Here is a 20,113-nt window from a genome sequence, read left to right on the forward strand (position 1 = left end):
CCACTAGGCTGGTGTGTTACTCCTGCCTGGATTCTCTGCAGCAATACTTTCATTTCAACCTTGCTGCCACCTAAGAGATCCAACAATATCAAACAGAATTCATAGACACAAACACTGCTCTTGCCAGCAGCTACAGCCATAAAATACAGATATTCTGCTTGCTCCTCATTGTTTAATTTTAAACACACAGGGAGCGAAAGCAAATTTTGAGTCTGTTCATTCTAAGATGGTTTGGACAAGAGCAGGAACCTGGATGAGATTTTTGGGATGGGCAGACAGATATCTAATGCTGTCTGCAGCAGCACAGCACAAAGGTAAAACACAAACCAGCCCAAGTCAATAAGGAATATGTCTTTGCTGTGCTCCTGGCCATTGGTGTTTGAAGGCACTGTGGCAGTAGAAAGCTCAGATATCTCCTAATTAGTCACAATGGGTAAAGTGAATATTTACCTATTGGCTAGCCTTGGCTTTATAAAATATTTACAGCTACACACACAGCCCAAAGAATAAAGTATTTTCTTTTCTTTTGCCATTTTCTACTTCTCAGTACTGACCTTAATGTTAAAAACTTGTGGATTTTGCTCAGAAGTTACTTTAAATCTAAAAGAACTACTTGAAACCATCTACTGGTGCCTTCTGAAACACTGGCAACTCAATTATTTTGCTTTCATTTTCTGAGGAAAAAAAATGTCTTGCAGGTACACAGCAATCTCATTTCTGATATGGGAGAGGGACAGGGTGCAGGGAGAAATGATTTATGTGACTTTAATGTGATGTGAGGCAAGTGTGAGATATTATTAAGATATGGTCAATAGCACAAGGACATTTGAGAGCCCTTATGTTTGAACACCTTTGTGGTGTTTCAGTACATCAGCTTCAAAATTAGTTTTTAAAATAGGATCAAGTTATTTGAAATATCTCAGAGTAAAATACATCTCATCTACCACATTCCTGATGAAGTACAAGCAAAACAGAACACCAAAAAATATCAGTACAGCTGTGCTACAATGACATGTGCAGATAAGAAGCACCTCTCCAAGTGCCCACTTTTCTATTAAATCATCTGTTTTCTCCCATTTATTTCTTCCTTTCTTATATATCTCTTTCAAAGCATCAAATCAGCTGTAAGATGTCATTGACATTTCTTTTTATTGTAACGCTAAAGAAACTCGAACATTAGCTGCATTTATGGTAAAGAGAACTGGAAAATGTCAGATAGCTGAAAAAAAAAAAAAAAGCACTTTTTGTACTAAATGCCCAACAAAGAGGAGTTTTTTTGGTCATTTCACAAAGCAGGTGAAGAAACCAACCATCTGAAGGTGAATATTTCACAGAAAAGATCACTGAAAATGCAATTCCTTCCTCACAGCACAGATCATCAACTTGGGTGTTGCTTCTCACACATTTTCTGGGGTTTATGCAATTACAGGTAAAATAACACCTCATGGACTGAGGTAACTGAGAACCCAGACAGGCACAGGTTGTGCCAGTAGACTCCAAAAATAACCAGTGTTCTTCTGTACAAAAAATAATGGTGTGCTTGCAATGGGATCTTCCACCTCTGCAGTCAGAGCGTTTCTGGGGGTTTGAATTGTCCCTGGTCCCCAGATCTGCCTGGCTGCAGTCACCTGCAATTCCAGTCCCTGTTGCACAGATGAATAAAGAACACAGGTAAAATTACTGAGGCTATTCACAAAAAAAAAAAAAAGAAAAAGAAAAAAAAGTCACCTCTGTGTGACACTGCAGAGCCTGGAGCCTGCCCTTCCCTCATTTCACATTCTGTATCCTCGATGACTTCACTCCCTCCATGAAACACAGGAGCACTGTGACAGCAGCTCCTCCCTGGTGTGCAAATACCATCCAGGGGACATTTCCCCTGTCATTTTCTGCTGCTGAAACATTTCTGCTCTACTTCAGAACTGCTTATGCTCCCAGGACTGTGATATATTGTGATTTTCTCTTTGCAGGAGAGTTGTCACCACTTTTATTCCCTCTCCAAATTGAATTTAGTATTGATTAAAGGTCCAGGTAGACTGTTTAGTTATCCCTTATGAGGAAGTACCCTACAAAATATTTAATTTTCTATTACATTCTATATGTAGTGTTTTCATATCATTGTATAGAACCTAACACTTAATTTTATTCCTGCTATAGAATTTTATAGGGAGGCCTTAAAAATCTTTAGGAGTAGACATAATTCTTTATTAATTTCTACTGGTTTTAAAGTAATTCCTGCAGGACCTCTTTGCTTTCATTCTTCATAAATTCTTCAGCTATAGTTCACAGAGGTTGTCTGAGCACGTGCAGAGGATACAGAGCACAGTAACTTTGGCATGTTCCCACTCTGAGGTGGAACAGTTTGAGTTCAGCTGCCCAGGGTCACTCAATTATTTCTCTATTTACAAACAGAAGCCAACACTGCTGTTCAGCTCCAGCTTCTTCACCCACCACAAGAATATGTGAAATAAGCTCTTCTTTCCAGAACAAACATTGTCCCTCCACTGAGAGATGTGAGATGCTGCTTCCCATCAGCAAGGGCTGAAGGCACATTAATGACTCCACAAGAAATGGTGACCAGGCCCTGGCACAGGGTGCCCAGAGCAGCTGGGGCTGCCCCTGGATCCCTGGCAGTGCCCAAGGCCAGGCTGGACAGGGCTGGGAGCAGCCTGAGATGGTGAAAGATGTCTGTGCTCATGGTAGGGGTGGAACTGGATGATGTCTAAGGTCCCTTTCAAGCCAAACCATTCTGTGGTTCTCTAACCTTTTCATGCCAGTTATTTTAACACATGCTCAGAAAGGCTTCAGTTGTTCTTGTGCATGATGCACTGAGCTGTGTCCTTTGTGAGTCCTCAAATAAATTATATTACATTTTTATATTTATATCACCCTACATCTTTTTTTTTATGAATGCTGTGATCACAAGGGATCAATCACAAGCTATCAACTTTCATGACAAATAATATTTTTAAACCAGAATTAATGAGGCTAAGGAAAAACAAGGGGTTAGTGAATGGAACTCATCTCAGCATTCAAAATTTCCAAATCAAATAACCAGATTTCCAAACATTCAAAAAATATAAAAGCATTCATTTTATGTTTAGGAAGCAGAAGACCCTTCAGCCAAAAAATATCATTTACTATTTATGACATTTGTTGAGGAGCCACAAGGACAGCAAGGAAGTGCCAAAACTGTCAAACAATGAATTTGCTTTAAATTCTTTCCCCACCCCAAGCCAATTCCTATGAAAGCAGTTGATGCACCCCTTTCAGTTAAGTCTGGTTTGAAATGCAACTGCCAGAAGAAACCTAACACTTGATGTGGAAACAGACCACAATGAGTCACATAATTCAATATACAGCATTAGGGGAGAAGGGAAACCTTGCTGAAAATTCAGCAATCACTTCAAGAGAAGGATGGGAAAGATTATCCCAGTAACACTGGGCACAGGGGCAATTAAATGCCTGGCTAATGAAGGATTTTAAGGTGCAATCCAGTTGGATTCCTGTCGACTTCGGCCACCCTCAAAACGAAGGAAAAATGCATTTCTAAATTTAATTTCACTAATGATCTTCAGTTCCAGAGACAGGATGGTGCTAGAGGGCAGTGAGCACCCACCTCCCAGCACCATCAGCAGCTCCCTGCCAGCACAGACACTCCTCGAACATCTTTGCCATGGAGGACAGCCTGATTTTCTGTGCTCAGAAAGAGGAAGGACTGACAATGCAGGAGAGAAAAGGCAGCCCAGCATTACAGCAGGGGGCTGAGGGCAGACCCAGAGTGTTTTCAAGCACTTCCCCAAAATATTTCTCAAGTATTTCCCTATTCCAGAACCTCTATAAAATGCAGACAATGCTTTCACTCTATTGTTGTGGTCACTGACATAAAACATGGTCTGGAGACACCTGAGAGTGTTTTATTGCATCTCCTCAACAGAGAGTAGCCTAAAGGTTCATGAGTTTAATAGTGGCAAAGACCCCTGCTGTTTCCCAGACTTGTTTTTCTGTGGTTCCCATTACCATCAGCCCCATCCCTGCTGCAGAGTTGTGCATTTGCCTGTACTGACACATTCATTTTATCCTTCTGCCATTTTTTTCATCCTCTTTCACCTACCTAAATATCATCTACCACTGTATTTGTTTCCCATTTAAATCCTCACCCTGAATCTCAAAGAGCAACCATGGATTCAGGGTCACTGATCCGGGATCATTCAGGATTTTCTTTTTTAAGAAAGATAATTAGCTGCTGTTCTGTGTCTGGTTATGACAAAACAGATGCTGTTTTGTTGTTAAATATTGCTGTTAAAAGGATTTCTATATTCTGCTCTGCATCCTCTGTGGCCTGAGATGCAAATATGGCCTAATTCTTTAAGCTGTGTGCATATGGGGACTTAAAAAAAGGCAAAGTGCTGTTCCTGGAATACATTCACAAGTGCTAAAAAGAAGAGGGAAAAGGTTTCTGCAGGTCCATGCAGACAGGTAGGACATGATGTGGGGGGAAGGAGAGCCAAGAGTACAATTCCTCACCAGCAGAGCTGCCTGGCTGTGCACTCATCCTGTTTTTCTGATGCCCAAGTTTCCCTGAAACCTTTGGAAATTATTACTTTATACACAGAACATGCACACACACCCACTTCCATCAACAGAGCATCCACAGAAATGAATCAAAATTTAAAACAAGTAAATGTCAAATTATCTGCACCTTTATATTATCCAAGCCTCTTCTAGGAACTGGAATTTTGTCTTTCTGCAATTCTTCTTATCACTTTGCCAGCAATATTCCCTGAACCAACACAAGAGACAGGTTTGCTCTGCCAGGATCATCTACATTTAAAATCTCTCACGTTTTAGAACACAGAACACCAGCAAATCACAAAGATATTTAAAGTGGTCACAATTTTCTCCATGCCATTGACCTTCATGTCTATAAAACCAAATTTTAAAGCCCATGTGGGTGCCTGTGTCTGCCTGGTTTCTCTCCCCTTTGGGCTGTGCTCCACATGAATCCTGACTCCTTAGGTTGTATGTCTTATTGCACATGAAATACATCTTCAGACAACAACCCTGCACCTACAATTTTGTTTGGTTTAAAAGAAAAGAAAGAAAGCAAGCTTGTTCCTGTCATGTTTGTTCTACACTGAGCTACAAAAATCAAACCAAGGGTGGTTGTTGCCTCAGATTTTACTTTCTTTGCATCTGTGGAGGTGACAGGAGAGGTTTCAGTTCTGACTCTTGTGGAAACTGGTGTCAGCTAGGCAACAATCCTAGAAAAAACCCTCCTGTGCCCCCTGAGCCTTGTTGGGATGCTCCAGCGTTCCTTGGATGCAGCTCTAGTGGAAAGCACCTGTGATTCCAGCCTCAGGAATCTGCTCCTCACAGACCTTCCTGGCACTGCAGGCAGTGAGTTCACACATCCCCAGAGATCTTTAAACAAAAATGGTATCTAGATCATGAAACTTGCTTCATGTGGGAGGTAATTTTTTCTCAGTATCTGCTTGGGTTGTTTCTTGAATTGTTCTGTGTTTTCTTTTATTTTTATTTTTTTTTATTTTTTTCCTATTTGTTTGGGGTTTTTATAGTTTAACACTTTGGGACACTTAGCTTGTTTTTGGTTTAGTTTAAATACATTTTCTTGCAGACTCTTTAGTATTTCAGGAAGTAGATATTTGTTACATTTAAAACAAAGTCAAATTTATGATCTGGAAGAAGTCCCACACCTCAGGAAATTGTTGCAGGAAAGAACATCCTGCATCCACTATTGCAAGGGCCAAGATGTTGCAGCCATGTCACTTAGCTGGACAGATTAATTATGTAAGTTATGTACCTGGGTATTGAAAATAAGAGGAGAAAAAAAACAACAAGGCTTTCTGGATAAAACAGGCTCTTTCTGAACTGTAGCATCTTCCAAACCAGATAAATATTACTTACTACAGCAAACAATCCACCAAAAATCAGCCTTAAATGCAAGCCTGGTTTTTGTCCAGTAGCCAGTTCAATTATCTTTAACTTCAGACTGAAAACTAACTCCTCCAACTCTAAGTTTTTGTTCTAAGTTTCAGTTGAAAGTACCAGAACTCATCAAAAAGCACGCTCACATAAATTATAAATTCTAAAAATTAACCTCATAAATTAGGAATGTAACTCATTCTTTTCTCAACCTCAGACCATAAAAATTGAAAGAGCTCAATAAAGTAAAACTCACCTTTTCACCATGTCCTGATGCACAGTGTCTTTACTGAAGGTGGCTCAGGGGAATGATTCAGGCTCAGAAACAGGCACCTTCCCCTGCCCAGGGAGAGCAGCGTGGGCTGCAGACACATCCCAGCAAAGGGACCTGCAGCTCACAGCTCCTTCTATTCAGGTGCCTTTGACCATGGAGCTTTTAAGTCAAAGATGTGCAATTTCACTCTAAATCGTTGCTGCTACCACCAGAAAGGGGCTGAGAATTATCACAGAATGGTTTGAGTTTAAAAAGACCTTAAAGCTCATCTTTTTCCACCCCTGCTGTGGGCAGGGGACCTTCTACTATCCCAGGCCCCATCCAACCTGGCCTTGGACACCTCCAGGGATCCAGGGGCAGCCACAGCTGGAAGGTTTGGTGATGGTATTTAGAGAAGAAGAGACACTTAAGTGGAGCATCTTGCAAAATAAAATACCATAAATAGAATGTTAGACTGCTAAGAAACCTCCTGGGCTCTTTAAATTTGTACTTTTTTTATTTCTGACTTCTCAACAGAAAATCAGACTTGCTTTATCATTTAAATCTCTAACACAGCAAAGATCAAAGTTGGGTGCTGAGGAGCTCGTCTGTTTGATGAGCTAATCAGCAGAATTGACTCGAGTTTTAGGGGTTTGCATAATGTAAGAAACAAAGGTAAAAGGCAACTAAAACCACAACTCTACAAGCACCTTGTGAGCACCTCCTTGTTCTGTTAATCTGAACCTGAACAGCACAACTGAAGTTTCCTGCAGAAAGCACTGTCAGCAGCAGTGCAATCCTTCCAGGGCTCTGCCTCTAACAACTGCCTGATTTCAGCCTGCAGGACCTCTCTTTTCTCATGAGACACAGCACAGTGAACTGGAGTCTGGTGTAATGAATGAGGGCTCCTTCATCCCTTGCTCAAGAGGTTGAGAAGATCTTCCTTCCAGCCACAGTCCTTAATAGAACTTCCCTACCCAGATCAATGCTAATATTTACAAATGTAGCCACAAGACATTCTCATTTTGAGAAGGAGCTTCCACTGCCATTCCCCCAGAGCTTTTGGGATGTGTCTACATAAACACATCTTCACCTGAACCTGGCCAGCTGACTCACCCAGAGATGTGTAACCACAGCTCACACTCTGTCCAAGCCATGCAGGCAGCAGATTATAGCTGAATATTAATAATTTCCTCTCTTTCCTCTCCTGCCCACTCTGCAGTGACTGACAAACTTTGCCAGCAGCCATTCATGAACAGGACAAAACTAGGTTTTATGATTTCTCTCAAACCAAGAAGCTCCCTGGAAGAAATATGAATGCAATGGAGAGCTGCTTGTGTCAGGTGATACAAATCCACCTTTTTCATCACTTTACCTGAGACAGCAGGAGTCTAAGGCAGAATGTTAGGAAAAGTTTCTCCACTGAAAGGGTTTTGAGGCATTCAACAGGCTGAGCAGGGAAGCAGTGAGATCACCAGCCCTGGAAGCATTCAGAAAACACACAGATGTGGTGCTTAGAGACATGGCTGAGTGAGGGGCTTTGCAGCGCTGGGTCAAGGGCTGGACTTGTTCTCTGAGGTCTTTTCCAACCTTACTAATTTTAAAATTCTTATGAGCATAGAATCATAAAGAATAGAAGGTACTGATCAGTAAAAATTACCAATTGACATTGATATAAACTCTGAATAACCAAAAATTCTCCCTGTCAGCGCTTGAATTTTGTTGTTTTGGTTTTATTATTATTATTATTATTATTATTATTATTATTATTCTAAGCTCCTAAAACCATAATAGGAGATGCCAAAAGCTCTGCCTGCACATGAGCTGAGAAAGGTGCATTAAGGGCTTTTTCCTTTTCAAGCTGCAGTGAGAACAGCAACAAAGAGCATAAACGAGGAAACAGCTCAGTCTAATTTTAATTCACAAATATCTTGCGAGTGCCATTGCAGAATCCCTAAGCAGATCAGAAGAGTGAGATTACAAAGCAATGCTAATATGTATCAGAACATCATCCATATGGATAAGGCCATAAAGACACTGCAGGACGAGTCTGAGGATGGCAAAGCCAACATGCATTTTTCACAGCAAGTAAAGCAGCCCATCAATACACACTGGAGTTCTCTCAGGGCTCCTTTGCAAATGGAGCTGTAATATTGGGCCACGGCAGCAAAATGCATTTTTGCCCAGCAGTTTGCACGCACACAGAGCTTTATTAAAGATTCCTGTTGAACAAGAAGACAATAACCTGTGATACTCCACACTTTTTATCAGGCTCCTACTGAAGCAATGGGTAGGAAAATGTGCCCAGCACAAGTTCTGGTAGCAAACAGCAAAGCTCATTGATTGCAGGCTGACAGGTAACACACACAAGGGCTCTGGCTGCTGCAGCGATGGGCTGGAAATCACTGAGGTTATAGCAAAGCAAAGGTAATAATGGCAAAATTGCACTTTTAAATTTCCAACAAGAGCCTGCTGCCTGCTCTGGACAGAGCCCTGCACGCTCAGTGTGCTGGGCACCAGCCACAGCCTGGCCCTGAGCAGAGATGGAGCAATTATCTCCCTGCCCCACAGCAGCTCCAGCTTCTGAGCACAGCATGCCTACCAGGAAAATTGCTTTCGTGGCTCTCCCAGAATGGGCTGCATTGTTTGCTGACAAACTCTCTTCTCTCTCAAAACACACACCAGAAAACCCAGGGCAGGGAAGCATTTGTGTGCCTCTACAAATGTGGCTGAGCACAAAAACTCATTCCCAGTGTGACATCCAGTATTTTTGAGGTGAGTCCTGAGCCATTCTGGCCAATACTGAACACAGTTATGTGAGATATTCCAAGATGTTGTCTTTTTGTGTGCTAAAATGGAGCCTTAAGAGATGTTTCCAGCTCATTTTCACCAAAATTATGGGTTATTATATAATGTTCCTGGAGTAAAACTCTTGCTTAGGTCTTAGTCTCTCAGTGGCCATATTTCAACAGAAGGCAATTTAATTTGTATTTGGCTTTGTGGAATGTAGATCAAATCTTGGCTATAAAATGATAATTAAGCATTTGGAATTAATTGCTGTTATGGCCTTGACATTTAAACTTGTCAGTTTTCCATTAAAGACTGTTATAGCTGCTTCAGCCTCTCTTTCTTTATTTATCTCTTCTCTACCACATGTTTTTTTCTAAAATTAAAGCAAAACATTTACAAACACTTCCCAGCCTACGCATTCCCTCGGATATCACTGCACACAGTTTGCTGCAGCACTGAATGTACTCTGCTTTAAGATCCTTTCATGCTAAGAACAACAGATTTTAAAACACCAGGTCACTCCCAGTGAACCCAGCCTCCTCAAAATAAACCTTTAGGCACCACCAATCCAGGTTATAAAGTTAGGGAGTGCTTGAGGCAGTTTGAGGGATGCTATCCCAATGCCATGTGATTCCCAGTGAACAGACTGCACTGCATGGGATTCACTGCTCTCAGAGGAGAATTCAGGAGCCTGTGAATATCTGCTGGGAGCGCCTTTAGCTGCTGCTGCTGCTGTCCCCGGTCCTGGGCCAGGCTGCTCCTCTCAGCACAGCCTGCTGCTACACAGGAGTGTTCTCCCCTGCCTGCTTTAACAAGCCTGGGGTGCTTAGCAAGGCACAACAGGGATGGAGTTTATTTCCCCAGATATTTTATTCTGGGTAGTCTCAACTTTACTGCTTTGCAGCATTGTAGTGAGCAGAGAATCCCAGAATGGTTTGGGCTGGAAGGGACCTTACAGATCATCTCATTTCACCCCCTGCCATGGCAGGGACACCTTCCACTGTCCCAGGCTGCTCCAAGCCCTGTCCAGCCTGGCCTTGGGCACTGCCAGGGATCCAGGGGCAGCCCCAGCTGCTCTGGGCACCTGTGCCAGGGCCTGCCCACCCTCACAGGGAAGAATTCCTAGTATCTAATCTAAATCTCCCCTCTGTCAGTTTGAAGCCATTCCTCCTTGTCCTGTCACTATCTGCCCATATAAAATTTGCTCTCCATCTTTCTATAAACTCCCCTTAGGCCCTGGAAGTGGCTCTAAGATGTCTCCAGAGCCTTCTCCAGGCAGAACAACCCCAAGTCTCTCTGCCTGACTTCCTAGGAATGGTGCATTACCTACAATACATTCTATGATTTGAAATTATTTATGTGATGCTCCAGAATTTACTAAAATCCATCCTTGTAGATTTTCATCTCAAACTTCAATGGGTTCTAATTATATGAACCTGACTTGAACAGAACTCCATGGGCTTGGACAGAATCCTGTTCATGCCAAGTTTCTGCTCAGGGAAATACACTGAAGGACTGATACACAGGGAGAAACAGGAATACTTTACATCAAATAACACATTTTCCATATACCATATTGCATCTGTTGTTATTTCTCCATAAAGAAACTGCTCCCGTTTACTCCTCCTCGTGTCATTTCATCACCATCCAGCCTCTGTTCAATGTTCATTCCCTCCTGAAGTTCCAAGCTTTTCACTTTTCCAGACCTGAGGCTCTGTCAAGCACAGTTTGGTCACTTGGCTGTTGTTTTGGTTTTTTTTAATGGAGCAGGATATACCACAGGAAAATGGAAGTCAAAACCAGCTGCTCCCAGATCTGCAATGCCTAAAACCATGCACACATCACTGCTACCAGCCCAGTGTCTCCAGACAAACAGCTCTGTCAGGCCTATGGGCTGTCAGAAACATCATCTTCTGCAGGATCTGCACAGCTACAGGCAGGAAATAGGGCATTATTTATAGTAAGTGGCAAACCATTACTAATTCATTTACACTGACTGTGAAAACAAAACAAGTGATGACATTCAGAGGACTGAGCAGCTCGGTTCTGGTGCAGTTTGGCAGGAAGCACCCTGTAAATCTTTGACAGTTTTACACACTGTGAGAACAGCTTTGTAGGATGTGTACAACAGCAGGACCTTAGTGGCAGAGGGATGGGCTGGTACTACTGCTTTACTGCTTTTATTCTTCTTTGTTGCAGAGCCTGTGCCTGAAGGAGTGAAACTTGTTGCAATTCTTCCCTATAAAAGATAGAAATACTAACACTGTTTTGAGAGTCAGCCAAAATCCTACTCATCACAGAACTGTGTCTTCTGCTTCACAACTGCAGCATCCAGTTTTCCCTGTCAAGTCCCAGAGGTGTTTATCTGGAAGAACATGGTTATTTGCAGGTTTTTTCCATGCTACCACCTTCTCCTACAGAATTCCTGGCAAGGAAAGCAGAGGGTGGAAAATCAGCCATGAGAAGATGCTGGTCACACAGCCCCAGGCAGGGGAAGGCACAGGAGACACAGGCACACAGTGTCTCCAGTGCCTCAATCCCTGTGGTCCCGAGGCTTTCCATGGCTCAGCTCTGCCCAAAACATGCTCCAGCCAGCACAAACCTTGACTTAAGCTGTTGCAAGCCACCAGGAGTTTGAGAAGATCCTGATGACAAGTTCATGGTTACTTTACCAAAGAATTGTGGAATTTCACTGCAGAGGTATTGAAGGGAGAATTAAATCACTTCCCCTTCCAGCTGGTCACTAAGACCTTTCCCTCCTCTTTCCCTTTTTTTTTACTGTCCTTTTTGTTTTCTTTGAGGTTTGGATCTTCTGGTTCTTCCTTTCCCTCAACAATTTTAATTGCCATCAGCACCAGATGCACTAAACCTTTCTGCATGTAAACCTGGCCCAACATCCTCTGTGCAACCAGGAAGGGAGAAAACTCCAAACACTACAAGTGCAGAATACACCCAGGTCTCTGAGAACAGGAATTGCAATTTACCCCATCAAAGACAACAGGATGGCAAAGTTTTACAGCAAACTCAACTGGTTTACCCTGCTCTCTCTTTGAAACACTCCCCCAAGTCCAGGAGCTCAAATTTCCTTAAAGGTGATGAATGCTCTCAATTATAACAGCAGGCTGGTGCCTCCTGCATGGCAGGTCTGTAATGATGACTGGCCTCTCCAGGGCTGCTCAGGGTCAATGTGCTCTCCTAAATATTAGTCATGATGATTTCAGGTATGAAATACAAGGCTAATGAATCCTGCTCTAGGTGCTGTGTACCTGCCTGCTCAGCAAAACTGATATTAGCCATTAGGGGGTTTTCTTTTCTAATGGCAACATTAGGAAATTCTGCAAGGTGACTGAAAAACCGAGTGGCTGGGGATACTTTCCCCCTATTATTATTTTTCACATCACTCTGCAGAGCTTTGAGTACCTGATAAAACTCCACCAATAGTCTCTGAGGCCAGGATATACTTTGACTATTCATTCCTATGAATGCTTCCTGCAATGGATACAAACCCATGTCTTATGTATTTTTTGTGGCAGGAATTCCTTTCTTTTATTGTAATCTTTTATTAACTTTCATTCTCAGTTGTCCAGTTTGATTTAAGGTACATCTTTCCTCTCTACTGACAAGGCAGCATGAAGCAAGTATATCAAAGCTAAGGAGTTATTTACTTGAAAAATGCCAGCTTTGAAGATCTCTTATTTTCTCTTAAATGGAATCTTTCAAAACCCAGTGTATGCAGCTCCCCAGTGAGTAAAAGGACCTCACTCCTCACACAGCTGCTCCCCCCTGGTTGTGTGATCCACCTGGGAGCTCAGGCAGTTTACAAAGGCTGCACAATAGAGTTAAAAAATGTCTTTCCTTCCAAGTTAAAATTGCACAGGGAAGGTTCACAAAGAACAGCATCGAGAAAAGTATTTGCATTAATATCTCTGGAGCAGTTCTTCCTGCAGGGTGTCCCTAGGAACAACAATCCCCTAACAGGATGACCATAAAGTCTTGCTTTTTATCCCATTTCTCCTCATCTCCTGACTAAGAATCCTTGATTTATTCTGCAGCTCCTTCCCTCATGACTCCCCCTCCAACACACACATATTGCAACATTAAAAAAACAAGGATGAAGGGACTCGGACTCCTGAACAGAAGAATGAGGTTTTTGAGTGAGAGGAAGTGCAAATTAAAGATTCCTGTTGAACAAGAAGACAATTACCTGTGATATACCCCACTAAAGGCCATGAAAAATGAGTAAAATTGGTCACTGAATAATTCAGGTTGGATGAGACATTTCCAAGTCATCTGATTCAACTCCCTACCAAAAGCACAGCTAACTTCAAAGTTACATTCAATTCTGCAATACAAATTCAAACAGATCCATTTTTTCTCTAGTCTTCTCACTGTACATCTCCAGAATTACGTGGCTCATCCTCTTTTTCACAACCATCACCCTCCTCACTTCTCTCAGGACCTCAGGTCCCATCCTGGTCCCAGCTGAAGCTGCCACCACCCTCCAGAGTCTGAACTGCTCAGGAGCTCCAGCTGAGAATCCCCTTTTTGGCTCCCTGGCACGATTCTTGCTGCACTCCAAAACCTCTTGGCACGCCTGGATCCTGCCATGCTGCCCTGCCAGCAGTGGTGATCAACTTTCTGCATGGAAATAGCTTTTCCAAGAAGCTCCAGTCACCCACAGGCCTCCAGAGGAGCCCAAAATTAGCCTTCAGACCTGCCAGTCCCCAGCCCAGTGTTAGCCCATGACCTGAAGCCAGCTAGAGACAGACCTTCCTCCCCATTTGTGCTGTGCTAGCACAAAAGTGTAACATACTCTGTTTTCCTTCACAGGCATGTGGGGGGAGGAGGGGGAAGATGGCCTTTTTGTTTTACTCCCCAAGAAACCAAGAGAATCCAAGTTGAACATATGGTGCTCCTGATTTTGGAGAGGGGGAATCTCTCAACACCCTCCTCATTCCTTGATGTCAGCGAGATTGCCAGCTTCTCCCTGTTCCCATTCACACCAGTTGTATTTTTTATTTAACTTTTTTTTAAAAAAAAAAACTGAAATTGCCTGTATGAAGTTTTGACAGGCTTGACAGCATCATGTGTCTTCCAAAGCTTTCCAGCACAAGCAAGAAAAAATAACAAAAAAATGGAAAAAAATGGAAGCAGAGTATTATTTTGTGACTTGCTAAGGAGAAATTTGTATGCAACTCTGCACAGTGGTTTGGCCAACTCATCAAAATTTTATGCCAAAGCAAAACTCTCAGGACTCTGACCTTCTGCTCTGCAAAAAGTAGGGAGGGTTCTTGCCTCACTTTTTGACAGCCCTCCCTTAGAAATTGAAAAAAATGCCTTGCAAATAGAATTCATTTTGAAGGATGATAAAATGCCACAGGAATTAAGAGAGGTATTATGTTTTTGTTTAAAATCTAATATATAGGTCTGGTTTGGATGGAGCAGAGAGGTTTGCTGTCTCCTGTGCTGCTCCCTTCATCCCACAGGGCAGCTCACAGCCGAACACTTTGTCCCCTTTGGAAGACAAAGCAAATTCCTTGAATTTATCCTGGAACCTTGGAGGTGATCTTACATGGCCAGGTTTTCCATGCTCAGTGGCCAGCAGGGTGATTTGGAATGTTCCCAAGCAACACAGATCTCAGAAATGTGAAAGTGCCAGGTCAAACCCATGACCAACCTTGAGTTGATGGCACCACACTCAGGTGGAATCATGGAACAGTGTGGGTGGGAAGGGACCTTAAATCCCATCCAGTGCCACCCCCTGCCATGGCAGGGACACCTTCCACTGTCCCAGGCTGCTCCAAGACCTGTCCAGCCTGGCCTTGGACACTTCCAGGGGGATCCAGGGGCAGCCACAGCTGCTCTGGGCACCCTGTGCTGAGTCTGCCCACCCTCACAGGGAAAAATTTCTTTCCTATATCTACCCTAAATTTCTGCTCTTTCCGTTTGAAATCAAGGTACATCCGTTCAATATCATGTCCTGGAAATGCAAATTATTCTTGCCAGATGAGTGAAAACATTAGGAAGACAGAGAGATAAGAAGCCTCTCCAGGAAATATGTAGATTAACTGATACTAAACAGAGAATCAGGCAGCTCATCAAGAACTCAAAGCATCCTTCCACTTCAATCCTTTCACTTTAATTTCTATCTTTAACAATGCACTCAGTAATTAATAGTCTTTCACCAAACAACTCATGTAAGCATGCAGTGTGTATTCCAGGTGCCTAATTCTGCTTTCACATAGGAGCCAATAAGACTTTGGTACCCTGGGCCAGAATGTATCCAAGGTTTACTACAAAAAGTTTAATCCAAATTTTCAGTGAAGTTTACTTTTCATGTAAGGTGACCTTTTCAGCATAACACAAAAGTTGATTTCCTGAAAATAGAATATAGAGGGTGAAAAGGGAATTGTCTGGCAGGATTTTCAGGTCCATGCTGCCTGGGATGACAGCAGTGTTGTCTCATGACTGTTCCCTGATCCCCAAAAAACACAGCAGATCCATCCCACCCCAAAACCAGCAAAGGCAGCATCCCAGCTGCTGCACAGTTTCCCTCCCCCTGAACTGAGGAGAAACTTCCCATACACAGAAATACAAGCACTCAACCCTCCCTGATGTGAGCGCTCTGGATTATAATAACTGAAAACCTTTTCTCTCTGAAGAAAATAAAAAGTAATTAATAGTTAGGGAGTCATTGCAGATATCTATCCTCAATTAATTATTACCTTAATACACTGTAAAAGTGTTTATACTCCTTAGTGCTAAAGAAAGTAACCATCAAGCAAAGAAGTCTGTAAGTCCCACAAATCTTCCATGACTTGATGTGTTTAATAATGGTACCTCACTTCAATAAATAACACACAATAATGACTACACTAATATCATAATTAATTTTTTGCTACCCATCTATCTGCCACTACATAAATGTAGAAGTGAGATCTATGCTTTTTTTTTTACAATTGCCATTTCTCTTCTTCTATTTAGAAACAAATGTAATTACTTCAGCTAGAGAAGACAGAATTACTTCTACAGCAGAGTCAAAACATGCATCAACACTCATTTTCTGTAATTATTTCACAAGCAGCTCTGCCTGGCATCTTTCTCAAATGAAAGGACTTTTCAAAAGTCCTTTGGCTACTTAATGAGTAACACACAATTATGGGCACAATCAAAGAAAAAAAATAGAGGAAAAAGGAAGAGGTTCTCACCATCCATTTAACCTTTTTATTTGGTGTGTGTGCCTTTAAACACAAAAGGATGTCAGAGAAAAACACTGATGTCCTCACACCCTCGTGTGCCTTCCAGGAGAGCAAAGTGCCATGGCTGGGATATAAATAAATCCTCTCTGTATCCATGTTTCCCTCCCCACTAATTCTATCAGAGCACCTTGGCAAGAGTGTTGTGATTAACCTTAAATCTTTGAAATTATCATTCATGAGGGTTATTGCTTAGACAAAGGAGCCACGCACAGCTCCCACACCCCCGGTGAATTAACACAGACCGAGTGCTCACAATTAACCTGCCTGGGGAGTTCAACATAATTAGCAGAACCAGGTGTGGTGTGCAGCCAGCATTAAGGAGAGACCAGAGTAAAACACTGCAGCAGGCAGAGGTCATGGGTGGCAGCAGGGGCCAGAGGAAAAGCCCTAAGGATGCTTCTGCTTGGATTTGCTGGAGCTTTGCCTCTCCTGTGCTCCAAGGAGCAGCAGAAGCTGAGGATCAGAGGAACAAAAAAGACACACGGAGAAAACAGGCTGTTCTTGACAGCCAGATTTCTCTCTTCTCTCATCAGACTTAAGCCAAAATAAAATGTGACATGAGCATGACAAAAGGTTATTCCCCTTCCACAAGCTTCCTAAAGAAAGGAAGTGCAGGAAGTCCACACTCCCACGCAAATTCATCACCCTCTGTCACCCAAAGCCTGACAACTCTCTTTTTATGAATTAAATAGAGAGCTATTTTAAATTCAAATAAGGTGGCAGTTATTAAGTTATTTTTATTCTTTTCTGCACCTCTAGGACAAACTTTGAGTCCCCTCACTTCCCAAGTAGATGCTTTGAATGGATGGAGGAGTAAATAGCACACTCAGCTCCTCACAGCACTCACCTGAGTGATGCCAGAGTGATCAGTGCCACAGAAAAACTTATTAAAGAACCATAGAAGAAGAACAGCCTGTAGGCAAGTGACAAGCAAGGAGCTGAGCAGAACTAAACTCTCACAAGTAAAGAGCAAAGAAGTAACTTCAGGTTTAAGTAGTTTTAAACTCAGTTCATAGCAAGATTAGCATCAATTTTGTGGGGAGGGAAAAATTAATCTTCTAAAGATAAATCTGGAGAATCAGGGATGGCTTGTAAAATGGTGTCAAACAGTTTGCCATAAATTTAAGGGATATTCAGTGCAATAAGATCTCCAACCCAGATACCTAAGCAGAACAGAAATTTGGATACTTCAAGAACTGCAGATGAATTTTAATGACTGAAGAGAAAATTGAGATGGAAAATTGCCTTCCAAATCTTCTTCCACAGCAGTTAATGCTTCAAACTGCCACCTACTACACAGAGAAACCTCATTTTGTCTCATCTTGGGATGGCAGAACCAGTAACTGAGAATCCATGTGAGAACCTGCACTGCATTAGAAATGTGATAGTTACTGCTTGGCCCAGGAGTCACACTGAAATCCACGTTTGCCACAGGTTTTATTTATGTCTCTATTTTTAGAAGCTAGGCCAGGTTACTTATTTCCCTGAAACAACTTTCCCTATCCTGTGTGAGGATAGGGAGGAAGCTGCTCTGTTTTCTAATTAGGTTTTAGTGTCTGTTCAGTATTTAGTGTGAATAAATGCCATAACCTGCTGACCCTGCAGTGAGTTACAGCCAAAGAGCCAGAAAAAAAACTCAGAGTTCAATGAAACACAATGCAAAGGACTAAAGGTCCTCTGAGCAGCCTCTGGGCCAGAAAAGCCTGATCAATAAATAGAAGCAAAATGGCAATAAAAGCATCACTGCCTGATTCTGGGACTGGAGGATTGGGACAGTCACTTGAGCGCATCTTTGCTTTTGCAGAGACACTCGGCTGTCCCCTGTCCAGCTGCTCCTCATGGCACCAAGCCCTTCTGGAAGGAACCTCCTCAGACACAGCACCTTGAGACTGAGCCCTGACCCCACCCAGTGCCCTGGTCCTGGCTCAGCATCCAGCTGGGTCTGCTCTGCTCTGCGGCCACATGGCCCTCGACCACCTGCCAAGGCCACTGTTGACCTCCCATGGTCACTGTTGACATCCCATGGTCACTGTTCACCTGCCATGGCCACCCCTCACCTGCTGTGGCCACCCCTCCCCTGCCATGGCCACTGTTGACCTCCCATGGCCACTATTGACCTTCCATGGTCACTGTTGACCTCCCATGGCCACTGTTCACCTGCCATGGCCACCCCTCCCCTACCATGGCCACTGTTACCTGCCAGGGCAACCTCTCACCTCCCATGGTCACTGTTTACCTTCCAGGTGACCCAGCAGTAGCTGATGAGCTCAGCCACAGCTGCTGCATCTCCTCACACGTGTTTCAGTGACAAACCAGTCCCCTAGGGGAGATTTGCTGAACTGAAATGCAGTATATCACCGAGTGCCTGCAGTCCCCAGCAGTGACAAGTGTGTCCCAGAGTGCAGAGCACTGCTTATGCCAACACTGAAGCCAACATGCTCTTCTTCCCCTCTCCATTTGCAAATGTGCCATAATATTTACTGCTACAATATCTTCCCCCATCAGCCCTTTAACTATCTCCTATGGAGTCTAATTAAAATGAAGTATTGTAACACACAATCAACACTTGCACAGCATTGATGGAGACTTACAGATGGTATTAGGAAGAAAATAGCTCCTCAGCACTGATTAGCATTGAAAGCTTAAAGAAGTTCCTCAATTTTCCATGTTGTATGTCAAGCTGAACATTTTGACAATAGGAAAGTTGCACTGCTTCTTCTACACTTTAATTACAGCAGTAGCACTTCACACTTGAACACCAGTGCTTGGAATTAGGCAATAATTAGGTGACTCCTCCTCTTTCATCTGCTACTTCAGCCTCAGCCACACTGAGCACAGTAACCATCTTCACACTTCAGATTTAGATGGCAATTTCAGTGTGTAAATAAATAAATATTTACACAGTGTCTGTGTGGATTTGACAGTGATTCTCTGAGGAAGCAGGGGTTAGAAATGCAGCTGAACTGAACTGCCATAGCTGGGGGTTGGATCCTCTCCTCCAGATTTTAATGCAATGACAAAACAATGATCTTCAAACGTTTTGTGCCTCTTTGTGTGTTAAGAATCACAGAATGGTTTGGGTTGGAAGGCACCTCAAAGCCCATCTCATTCCAAACCCCTGCCCTGGCCAGGGACACCTTCCACTGTCCCAGCTTGCTCCAGACCTTGTCCAACCTGGCCTTGGACACTTCCAGGGAAGAATTTCTTCCCAGCATCTAATCTAAACCTGCCCTCTTTCAGTTTAAAACCATTCCCCCCTGTCCTGTCACTCTGTCCACATAAAATACCCAGCTTTCCAGCCATGAGAATCCCCAAGTGCTTCTGCACAGGGCCTTTCCCAAAGACATTATAAAATACATATATATTAATACATTAGATGGGATAAAATAATGGAATCCTCCCCAAAGGTGCTCCTAAGCAAGTGACCTGACTTAATTATATAACTGCCACACATTTTACTCAGAGGTTACTTCCCCCTCCCTACAAACACCTTTTCAAATACACATCTTCAGGCAATCTTCCCCCAGTCGAGAAATTGTGCCTAAGGAATGATATAATGGCTGAGTTATTGTTTGAAAACAGCTTGTTTAACTCCCCATGCAAGTTTCTAAAAACATTAATTAAAACCCAGAAGTCTTACCCAGACAACACAATTTATAGGATGGAAAAAATCCTATTTATTCCATCATTATTTAATCCCTATTTATTCCACAGTGCCTCATCCTCCTAGGACAATTCCTAGAATCTGGAGGCAGCAGGACTCAGTACCCACTCCATACACCAGCCCAAAGCAAACAGAGACTTGACAGCTGAAAGCTGGGACAGCACTTGAAGGAAACAGAGATCTGTGCTTTGAGGAAGAATCTGA

General features: G+C 42.8%; 1 protein-coding gene and 1 long non-coding RNA gene across 13 annotated transcripts in view; one reads left to right on the plus strand and one right to left on the minus strand.

Moving 5' to 3' along the window:
- The window catches only part of PTPRT (protein tyrosine phosphatase receptor type T), a 432,610-nt gene that overhangs the window by 179,716 nt on the left and 232,781 nt on the right, over positions 1-20,113 (minus strand). The gene's annotated exons all lie outside the window — the stretch shown is intronic.
- On the plus strand, positions 16,588-18,435 carry LOC147650192 (uncharacterized). The gene is made up of 2 exons (XR_015276886.1): positions 16,588-16,818; positions 17,005-18,435. It is a non-coding gene; the product is annotated as an uncharacterized LOC147650192 (long non-coding RNA).

This window comes from Cyanistes caeruleus, chromosome 16 (assembly GCF_971803275.1).
Source record: "Cyanistes caeruleus chromosome 16, bCyaCae1.hap1.1, whole genome shotgun sequence".
Lineage (NCBI taxonomy): Eukaryota > Metazoa > Chordata > Aves > Passeriformes > Paridae > Cyanistes > Cyanistes caeruleus.